Source organism: Bombyx mandarina, chromosome 10, assembly GCF_030267445.1.
Source record: "Bombyx mandarina strain Sakado chromosome 10, ASM3026744v2".
In the NCBI taxonomy this organism is placed as follows: Eukaryota; Metazoa; Arthropoda; class Insecta; order Lepidoptera; family Bombycidae; genus Bombyx; species Bombyx mandarina.
The window spans coordinates 11330515-11341690 of NC_143217.1; the positions used below are offsets into that span (position 1 = coordinate 11330515).

General features: G+C 35.3%; 1 long non-coding RNA gene across 1 annotated transcript; it reads right to left on the minus strand.

The window, feature by feature from the left end:
* Positions 1 to 7424: 7424 nt before the first annotated feature.
* LOC149502232 (uncharacterized) lies at positions 7425 to 9968 on the minus strand. Its single transcript, XR_016323671.1, has 4 exons — positions 9848 to 9968; positions 9600 to 9671; positions 9023 to 9143; positions 7425 to 8931 (listed from the first exon to the last, which is right to left on the minus strand). It is a non-coding gene; the product is annotated as an uncharacterized LOC149502232 (long non-coding RNA).
* Positions 9969 to 11176: the final 1208 nt, after the last annotated feature.

An 11176-nucleotide genomic window follows, 5' to 3' on the forward strand; every position in this document is an offset into this window, starting at 1 on the left:
TGCCGGGTCGGAACGCGATACACCGACGACCGGGTTGCTCTTCCATAGTATGTTCAGTGACGACAGCGACGACGATAACGCGGACCGCATCGCAGGCCGCAGCCGCCGACGCGTCGTCCCATTCTCCTGGCGCCAGCGCGCTAGAGTGACAGCGTGCGGCGCAGCCTCAATCCCCTCAGGTCGCCCCGTGACCGCCCCATGGTTGTAGATGGGGTTCGCCAGACGACGAGACTACGCCTGGAGGACGGCACGTCGAGATTGAAGCTTCCGCGCTCGAACTTCCGCCGCGCCGGGACGCGACTCTCCCTTGGAGCGCTCTGACACTGCCTTAGGATACTTACGAATCGGTTCTAACACCCTACTCACTAAGCGACTTCCCTATCGTTAGCACTAGTAACATCCAGCAGCACCGAGAGTAAATGAGGTCGATCCATCAGAACATAATAATATAACGTAGAACAACGAAATTCGGAGAACCGGGCCAGGGTTATAATTTGTGGCGCCTACGACAAGGAGATTATGTTGTCGAATGTTATTAATACGCTCCGCGCAACTCAAAGCATATTTTTTTAAAGAAAAAAGACAATAACTACATATGTTCTAAAAAGAAGTAGTCTTAATGTCCACCTCTCTACTTCTTAGAGCTTGTATCTTAAAGTACTCACAGGAAATCTCTATGAAATGTTTCCCTTGAAACTGATAAATTCCTCTATACATACTTGAATATATTGAATTAAAAAACTAAAAAGGTTTAGAACTAAAACTAAATTAGAACTAAAACGATGAAGGTGGAGTAAAACCTTTAAAGTGGTGAGTTGATTCGGAAAGTAAAAACTCAAATGTTTTACTTTTTCAACATTGTTTGGGTGCATATTGTACGTTTGAGAGTTTTTATCTAACTCAGTTTCTCCTTTTAGTTCCTTCACAGGCAGGCAAAGAACTTCCCACATAAGCCAAGTAACCAATCACCGTAAGTGATCTCATCATCTGAGATTTCCGCAATGCTAAAAACATAGCCAAGGCGCTGCCTACCACTTAACACTTACTTATAACCGCCTTCAAAATAGGACACATCCTAGCGCTTGGTGGATGATGCAATAGTAGAAAGCATATTTTATGACAAAATAATCTAAAGCGATACATAGAATTTAAGATACAAAAACAAACAGAACCAAAGTCCTGCCATAGCCTAACAGATCAGAATTATTCACAATCCGAATGGTCCTCTTCTTTCTCTTTACCATGTTAACACAGACCGTTAAGTCTCAGATCGCTTGCTAGAGTGCAAGTTCAAATTTTACGGGCAAATGAAAAGGCTATATTATTTCTAGGACGGCCGCACACCGGAATTCAATATTACTGGAGACGGGACGGATCAACAGAAGCGGGATAGTTAACAAGAATGTTTACCAGTGTCCATCGGAAACCTGACGGACCGGTACGGACAGACAATGTGCGCCCAAACAAAAAACGATACAATTATATTTTCTATTACATACCTTTCAATTCAGTCCAAGCATATTAAGTGTATGTTGTCAATGATCCGAGCTCTACTAACATTAATAAGTATTTTGAAATTGACTACGTAGGCATCATGGTTTCTAAAGTATTAGTAGGAATTTATGAAAATATGGAAAAATCATTAAGAGCCGCAGGAGTAATAGCCGGGTATGATTTAATTTTAAAAGCTTTGGAATCCGAACTGTTTTTTTTTTCCTTTAATAGAAATAATAATGCTGCAATTTACTAAGCCCATTTGGTACTAAAAATATTTTTTGGTTAATTTTAGCGAACTTTATCCTTTTTTCTGTAATTTAGTTAAACATGTAAACCTCACAGTATAAGTAAATCAATGCCTAAATTAATTTTAGAGATCTATATCTAGCTAGTCGAGACGATTGGTCCAGTCCTCAGATGAATCGTGATCAAAGATGTCTTATTACTGGTGGTAGGACCTATTGTGAGTCCGCACGGGTAGGTACCATCGCCTCGCTTATTTCTGCCGTGAAGCAGTAATGCGTTTCGGTTTGAAGGGTGGGGTAGCCGTTGTAACTATACTGAGACCTTAGAACGTATATCTCAAGGTGTGTGGCGCATTTACGTTGTAGATGTCTATGGGTTCTAGTAACCACTTAACACCAGGTGGGCTGTGAGCTCGTCCACACATCTAGGCAATAAAAATAAAAAAATATATTCTTGCTTTTGATCCGCTGAACCGGTAACAGCGTACTGCCATTGCGTATGCGGGTGTGTATTGACTATGATGCGGGTTGCACACAGTGGAGAACTCGTTGGAAGTTTACCTCTTCGGGAGAAGCAGCGCCGTATCCTAGTCATACAAATCGTTCAATTATTCATGGTTTCTCATAACATAATGTGGTGAAATTTTCAGGAAGTCTGGGCGGCATATGAAATATCCATACACACTGTCAGCAAAAATAGCGCAATTTCCGTTGTTCTATTATATGAAGAATAATATCATATGGATGTACTATCCTCTTGGGATTTTAACGGGGTTTTATTTTTTCATGAAAATTCATGTGATTGTTAATTCAGATGAAAATAAGCGTAGTTGGGCTGAATCGCAAAGAAAGATTGCAGAAAAAGAAGCCCACCATTGATTAAATATAGTTACTACAAGCTGAGTTTATGACAGTATAATAACAAAAAAAAAACTTGTTGGTATTTTAACATTGTTTAGGAACTTTGGCATATTCAATGTTTCTTGTTTGATTGATTGAATTATATTTTAGTTTAAGTGTAAAAGTCCTGCTAAAAAGTAAAATTTTCTGAAAACATTATCGTAAATTTACATCCACACTTATAAATACCTAGTCAGGTCATAAATTCTGTCACATGTTTAATGTAAAATTTGATTGAAAATTGAAACAAGTTTATTCATTATGTAACCATTCATATACCAAAATGAACTTAACAAAACATAGATTCTTATGACACTAAAGTTTATTCAAAATGACCTCCGTGATTTTGAATACAGGCCTTCAATCTACGCGGCCAGTCGTCTATCGCAGCACGAACGAGGTCCATGTCAATATCGGCGGCTGCCTTAATCAAGGATGTCTTGAGTGACTCCAAATTGGGATGAGGCTTTGAGCACGCCTTTTCCTCCAAGTGTTGCTATATCTTGTAATCTAACAGATTCAAATCTGGACTACAGGAGGGCCAGTCTTTGTGCCGGATGAAGTCGATTTCACGCGCCACCAGCCAGTCTTTTGTGCTCTTCGCTCTATGAGCTGGCACCGAATCTTGTTGGATTACCCAGTGCCTGTTATTGAACATGGTATGAGAAACAGGTTCCACAAGGTTCGTCAGGACTGTATTTTGATACACAACTGCATTCGTTTTTACACCTTTCTCACAAAAATGTACCTCTATTAAGCCCCAATAAGAAACTCCCAACCATACCATGAGCGAGGATGGAAAATGACCTCGTTGTATACGCGGAATACGGTTGCTCGCTTCTTCACTACTGTGTGCGTACACCTTATCATTTTGTTTGTTGTAGCTCTCTTCTACGGTAAAAATTTTTTCATCCGAAAAAAGAATTTCCCGATATCTTTTTCCCGCGTACCGCTTCAACAAAACGCGGCATCTCTTCAGTCTCAGGTCCATTAGACGAGCATTCAAAGATGTCCTGTTTTTCTTCGATATGCCCGAAGCCCTAAGTCTTCATTTAACACCCTTTTCACCGTGGTTCTGCTTAACCCCATCTGAAGGGCCAACAGTTTCTGCTTACGTTTGGGATTTCTTTGAATTCGCGCCTTCACAGCTTTTATCACTGCTGGAGTCCTAACAGACCGAGGGCGACCACTTCTTGACCTGTCATCTACACTAGAGTCTTCATTGTATCGTTTGATGGTACGATAAACGAATCTTTTGGTTATATTCAAATTTTTCAGTATGTTAAAAATTTGAATTGGCGCGTAACCGCAACGATGCAACGCAATAACTGCAACACGGTCTTCTTTAAGCGTCCACTCCATATTTAAAAATGAGTAAAATTATAAAAGTATATATATTTTTATTTTTATGAACAATTCGAAATTCGAATTCAATAAACTTTTTTGTGGCCAGCATTCTAAAAGAAAAGTTTTTACTGTGTGACAATACTTATGACCTGACTAGTTAATAAAAATTTGAATAGAATCCTCGCAACTATGTGGTAACTAAAGATTTATTTATTTTAACTTTAATCACGTCAGAGATGCGGGTGCACTGCAATTTTGTAATTACTAGCATTACTTACATTGTACAGACTTTTTTAAGCTATTAAATCGGAGATTTTAGTCAATTTTATTCCCATGTCCCTCGCCTATTCCTATCTGCAGAAACAATAATCAACAAAAAAAGAGATTTTCGCTTGCTCTCCTTATGCCCTTCAATATCATTAACATTTGTGGTTCTATTCAAATTTAATTTAGGAAATACCTACTACAAACTTACTAATTATTATTGCAATGTATACTCAGTGAGTATGTAATGTAATGTGGTCTCACCCTGCCTCTGACTCTTTTACCGTTCACTTCAGAAACCTGTCTCTGCTCTAAAGAGCAAAGAGAAAGGAGCAATGAAACTGTTCTGTTTATAAGCATGTCAACCAAAAGTTTCAAAATCGTAAGGACAAAAATTGTGAAAAATATGTACGCTTTGTTTTGTATTGTCTTTTAAATTTTGCTATAAAAACCATTAGAACTGATTGATCTATTAGATTCAAGTCTTCAGCTTCAGAATAAAAAAGTTTGACCGTATAAGCTTTCTGGTTTTTAACTGTGCATTTTCAGAAAGTTTTTGGTGTCTTTTAAGCATTCTTTAAGTGCTAAAACAACGGGGCATTTAATAACTTCCAAGATTAGGTACCATTACTCTGTTTATTACTGCTGCGAAGTAGTCACACATTCTGGTTTGAAGAGTTACAATGCAAGTGATTCGATGATCTTAAATATTAAGTATAATACCTAGGCGGCACTGAAAATTTCGGGAATTAACGAAGTGACACAACATTACTATTTAAAAATGTATTTATTGCTTTTCGAAGTATTCTCCGCGAAATTTGACACATTTTTCTATACGATGGAACCAATAATTGAAGCAACCATTCCATTCGGAAGTTGGGGTCTCCAAAATGGCCGTTTTGTAGGCGTCCACAGCTTCTTCAGGTGATGAAAATCTCTGTCCACGCAATTTATTCTTTATTTTAGGGAAAGTATAGAAATCATTAGGGCTTAGGTCGGGGCTGTACAGCGAATGGTCTAATAATTCTATGTTTTCTTGCTCTAAAAACTCTTTTGTTCTGTGCGCGGTGTGAGAACTCGCATTGTCGTGATGGAGGATGATGCGGCGGTTGCAGTTCTCTTTACGGAGTTCAGAAACGACCTGTGGCAAACAAATGCTAGTATACCATTCTGCATTAACCGTTCTTTGTCCCTCAAGAGGAATACTCGTAACATGGCCGGTTTTGGAGACAAACGTGGCCACCATTTTTTTTGCAACACTCCGTGAACGAACAATTTTTGTTGGCTTTAACTCATTTTCGAACACCCAAACTCGTGACTGGTGTTTTGTTTCGGGTTCGTACGCGTATATGCAGGATTCGTCACCTGATACAATGTTGTATACAGCATTTGAGGATCCTGCGTGGAATCTTTCGAGAGTTCTGACGCACCAAGTAACGCGAGCCGCTTTTTGCTCTTCACAGAGCGAATGCGGTATCCATCGGGAAAACAACTTTTTTACACCTAATTGTTCATGCAAGATTATTTGTATTTGACTCATGCCAATGTCTAAAGTTGCCTGAATTTCGCGGTATGTCACATGTCGATCTTCCTCAATCAGCTTACGCACAGCATCAACGTTTTCTTGGGTGACTGCAGTTTTTGGACGACCTTGACAGGGATCATCACTGAGCTTGACACGTCCACGTTGAAACTCAGCAAACCAGCGATAAATTGTGGTTTTGGATGGGGCTTCATCACCAAATGCAGAAATCATCCGGTCAACACACTGTTTTTGTGTTAAACCACTTCGAAAGTCATAATAAATCATCGCTCTTGAATTTTCTCGAGTCAATTCCATTTTCTCAACGACTAAACAAGTTTGACAAAACCTCGTGACAAGACCGAGAATCTTTTTTTAAATAAATAAATGGTATTCGATTTTTAAAACCAAGGTGTTTTCAATTAAAAAGATTTTAATATGACAGGAACAGTGGAAATATTCCATTCCCGATACTTTTAGTGCAGCCCTCGTATATATGTTGATTGATTTAACCGCTTTGCGCCGTGCGGGCTGTAAGTCTACGTATTCATTTTAAATTCATTGAAAAAAGGTTTTTTTGACGTTTCAAATGGACAAAACGAAAGAGTTAGGTACACAATTACCAAAGACTAAAAGGCCCCATAACCACTAGCCATATAAAATTATTCCACACAATAGTGATGTACCTATAGACTAGACAGTCAGGTGTTTCAGTTTTCATTAAAGAATAGTGTTCGAGTTAAATACTTGAATGTAGCGTTTCTCATATTTGGTTTTGTTTTCGAATAGTTATTCTTCTTTTTCTACAGTTTGGTATCTGCCAGCGTTGAGTTTTTAAAATATTCATATATCTAATATGTACACGCACTTTCCGTTCTATGAGCTGAATGACATGATATGTATATTCTGTTTGAAATTGTAATCAATTGAGATAAAATAATGTCCCAGTAAAATGGTGAAAATTTATTGAGGGCAGTGATGCTTTTGGAAATCCACAAGAAGCTATCTCCAGCAGCTTTGTTTAATTTTCCTTCACTTGTGCACTTTCTCAGATACTAAACGGGTTAAATATATGTTAATGCAAAATAAAGTATGTAGCGTATTATGCGTACTACCTTCTGAGCACCATGAAAGTCGACTACGACAGTTTTCGTACCTACTGCGTTGTCGTTAGCCACCCAAAAATATTATTTAAGTAATTCAGTTTAATATGAATACCGCAGAACACAGACACATACAGACATGATAGTCGAGTCAATATTGAACTTTAATTAACAAAGCGCATCCCTAATGTGTAAATTGGTGAGAATCGCGAGGACTTGAATGCCTAAATCATAGATTATACACTTAATATATTTGAGATAGATGCGCAACTCTCATTTTTATTTTTGCTTTAGTTAGAGCCCAGGACAGCAGGCGTCGCTGCTGTCGATTATTAGTCTCCCTACCCCCCACCAGGTGGCTTTTTTAGTAATTTTAATATTTTTTATAATTAACTCTCTTTATGAAAAAATCTTATCGTTTAGAATCGCTGAAATTCCCGGTAGTACTTATGAAATATTAAAGAACGTTTGATTGTGTTCAGCATTCTAATCGATAAGACCTTTTCATACAGAGAGAAAACAGTTTTTTTAAATAAAAAGCTGTAATTCTCTGTAAGCTATTTAATTTCCCTATATTACAAACAATTTACTGTTAAAAGATAGTATGAACGTACAATTGTATAAAATTTCGAATAACAATAACTCCTCTAGATTAATCCTACTAGAGTACTTAATAACATTAAATCGAAAGTTATCTAAAAGTTAATTAAGTCTAGATAATCAAATCATTCAATGTCACTTAAGTCATTTGTGCGAAATATAAACATGTCAGCTTTCCATTACAAACATAGTAGACAATTTGAATTAAATTTAATAAATTTGTTTCTTAACTATAGCAGTTCTTGCTTAAAGTTGATCGTGACAGATCATGACCTTGTATGAAAATATTACATCTATAAACACTACCTATGCTTCGTCATACAATAATTGTCATTTATACTAGCATTGTAGAGATAATACACACACTAAAGTGAATACTAAATTATTCTTAGCATTCTTATAAACATTTAGAAATTTAAGAAACGATTAACCCACAATCATGTTCATAACATGTGACATTTTGTTCTGCACAAACGTTTTATTACATGATTTGAAAAACAAAAAATGTTTAAAAAATGTAATGATGATTTAAAGTACTCTTAAATATTGATAGTTTGTACTTAATGACGCTTATAGTAATCTTAGACATGATTACATTAGTTATACTTTTATTCCCTATCTAAATTATTTCTATTCTGACGTTTCTGATGCTTTAGCTTTGGTAATACTAGATGAAACAAACAGCAGATTGAAAGAAAATCATCTTAAAGTTAATTACATTCATTACAAACCATTAGTTTACATTTTGTTAAAAAAGAAACTGGTGTTCGTTACATGCAAATGAATTATAAACATACACATGCAAACATAAAATGTAAATTTATCTTTTAATCCAAATTAAATGTACACTAATATTACATCTAAATAATAGAAAGGGTTTCGAAAATTTTTATTGCACTCAACAGCAGACGAGCACGCAACCCGGCCCGTGATAAGTGGTCACCAGTGCTTATAAACTTCAGCAGTGCCATAGGGGTTGCTGTCTATCACTTAAGTTTTAATAAATTATTAATATACTCAGTCACAAGCATATTGATTTCACATAATGAAAATGTAAGAAACATAATCATGTTTGGGCATTTTCATTTATATCTGCTCATACAGAAAACACAACTTAGCAAATATATTCCACAGTAAATCTAAATAATTGCAAATAATGCTTTTAAAGACCGTTGACTTTTGATCATTAATTAAAATCATCTTCTCGTAGAATTTACAAAAGGTTATTTACAAAAATTTATATCAGTATTTTCATATATTACTAACTTACTAATTACAACTATTCAAACGTAATACTATAACTATAAGAACTAAACAACCTATTTTAAAACAAAATTGGCATCAATTTAGTTCTTATGAACTATTTCAATTATTAATTTATCAATTATAAACATATTTAAAAAAAATTAAGATCCCTTGAGAGTTCACGTTCCTTGCTGAATCAGTTTCTCTTCTGAAACGGAGAAACAAAGTATCTTAAGTATGTAACAAATATTGAAAAAATACGACCATGAAAAATTTAGTGTTAATGTAATCTTACTTACAAATTAATATATTACATAACACGTTCTGGTTCAAATATAGTGCATCAATATTTTCATGTTTCAGACATTTTAGTGCTCCTTATAATTTTTCCATAAAATTTTGTCATTATCAAACCTTTGTCTACAAAAATAAAAACATTATTTTATATTGGGTAGAAGGATGAACGTGGTCACAGGCCACTTGGTGTAACTTAGTTATCAAACACCAGGAAACAAAACGTGAATGCCATCATCTAACTTTGGATGTGAGATCAATTGTGCTGTATTTTATTTAAACAGGAAAGCATGACTGATTGATCATTCCAAAAAACTAGTTCGGGCCCACTTGACAATAAGCATATAATACGCTGAGTTGCAAAACATAAATACTTCCACCCACTCGAGACAATTTTATTATCTGAGGTGTGTGTGTGATAGTACGAGACTTAATACCGACTGTTTTGATCAAAACTTAACATATATGATAGCTAGGCAGCAGAAATAGGAAGGACCATTAGTTGGTGCTAATTCATTTAATTATATTATGAATAATAATTATGTTAGCAAATAATATACCGGGAAAATAGTGTAAACTCACCGTTATCAAGGCATCCGAAATAGCATTTCATTTTCGATCTTCGAGGCATGCTGATTTTTAATAATAAACATTCTGTAAGAAATGAAAATAGTTACACAGGCTTACGAAACGCTAACGAAGAAAAAAGTATTGGAGCCAAGTTATGTCTAAAGAGAATTCAAAACAGAGTTTCTCAATGTCTAATCGTCTAATATTCTCATAAAGCTAAAAGTTGCTCTAAATTAATACTACAACGTAAAATAACTCACACCAAGACCAAAAAAAAACGATTTAAAAAATTAAATCGTTACGACATTTTGAAAACTTTTTTTTTTTTTTTGAGATTGTTTTACGGCCCTGGAATTTTGAAAACTTCAAAGCAGTGTTTCCACTTACGTTTTTTTTAACACATTTTACCCTAGTTTCTTTTGAATTTACCCTAAAATTTCCTAGACAACTTTCATAAATCCTTTATATGAGTCGACTATTATCAAAGCCGGCAATCTGACTTTTGGACAATGATTGGTAAATCAGAAAAACGAATTATTGACTTTATATTCCATTGGCAGTCACAAAACTCTTCGGAACGACATCTTAGATAAATAACAGGTTAACTATTAACCTTTATTTAATGCAGGTTTTGAACCGTATTCTTTGAAGGAGACGATTATATTCAAATAAATCTGTATTGACATATCAATAAATTTTTTTTGTCCAAATGCACAGATTGCCACCTTTGATAATAGACGACTCATATAGAAAGCGTAAATAAAATACAGAAAATAAACCACAGCATATTATTTAATGTAGGTATATATAATATAAACGCCCCCAGAAGATCATAGATCTATAGGATTAGAATTTTCAAGGAAGTCGACGCATTGCTTTTATATTCTTTTGCTGCACAACCTAACACTGTTCGGTTCTAAAATTGAGCAATTGTTTGCTGGCAAAGTTGGGAACTTTCTATGAAGCAAGCCGTTCAGGGTTTCATTAGAAAGCCTGTTTCTTTTGTCAGTTTTTAAATTTGAGAACACTGAATAATCTTTCCACCTCAGTCTTTGAAGAAGGAACTGCTAGCAAAAGTGAAATGACAATTACAAGGTTTTCGTAAATGAAATTACCATGATAATCTTTCATGGTACATGAAGTACCTGTATATTACAATACAAGTAAGTTCTGGTGACATCAACGAAAATAGGTAAATAAAAATTTGGCGGATTATACTTATTGGGATTCTGGGGAATCCCTAAGAAAAAGCAGTGGCTTAATCTATGATTTACTTTACTAGAGGGTTACTGTTGAATCAAACCTTTATAGTTTTTATACACAACTCTGTTTTATTCTTTTACTTGTCAACTCGACTTAATGTCATTCTCTCTCCATAAAATAAAATGTTCATTGTTTTACTTTAATTATCGTTTATTTTAAAATTCACAACAGTTACTAGTATAGGCTTTGCTTTTTACCCCGAAATATCCTAAAACCTGGTATTTTTTAAATTGTCTTTATCATCCAAAATATCAGCTATTTTTCCCTAAAAAAGGGAGAATTCCCTAAAAGTGGAAGCACTGCTTCAAAGTACGCTACATTTTTTA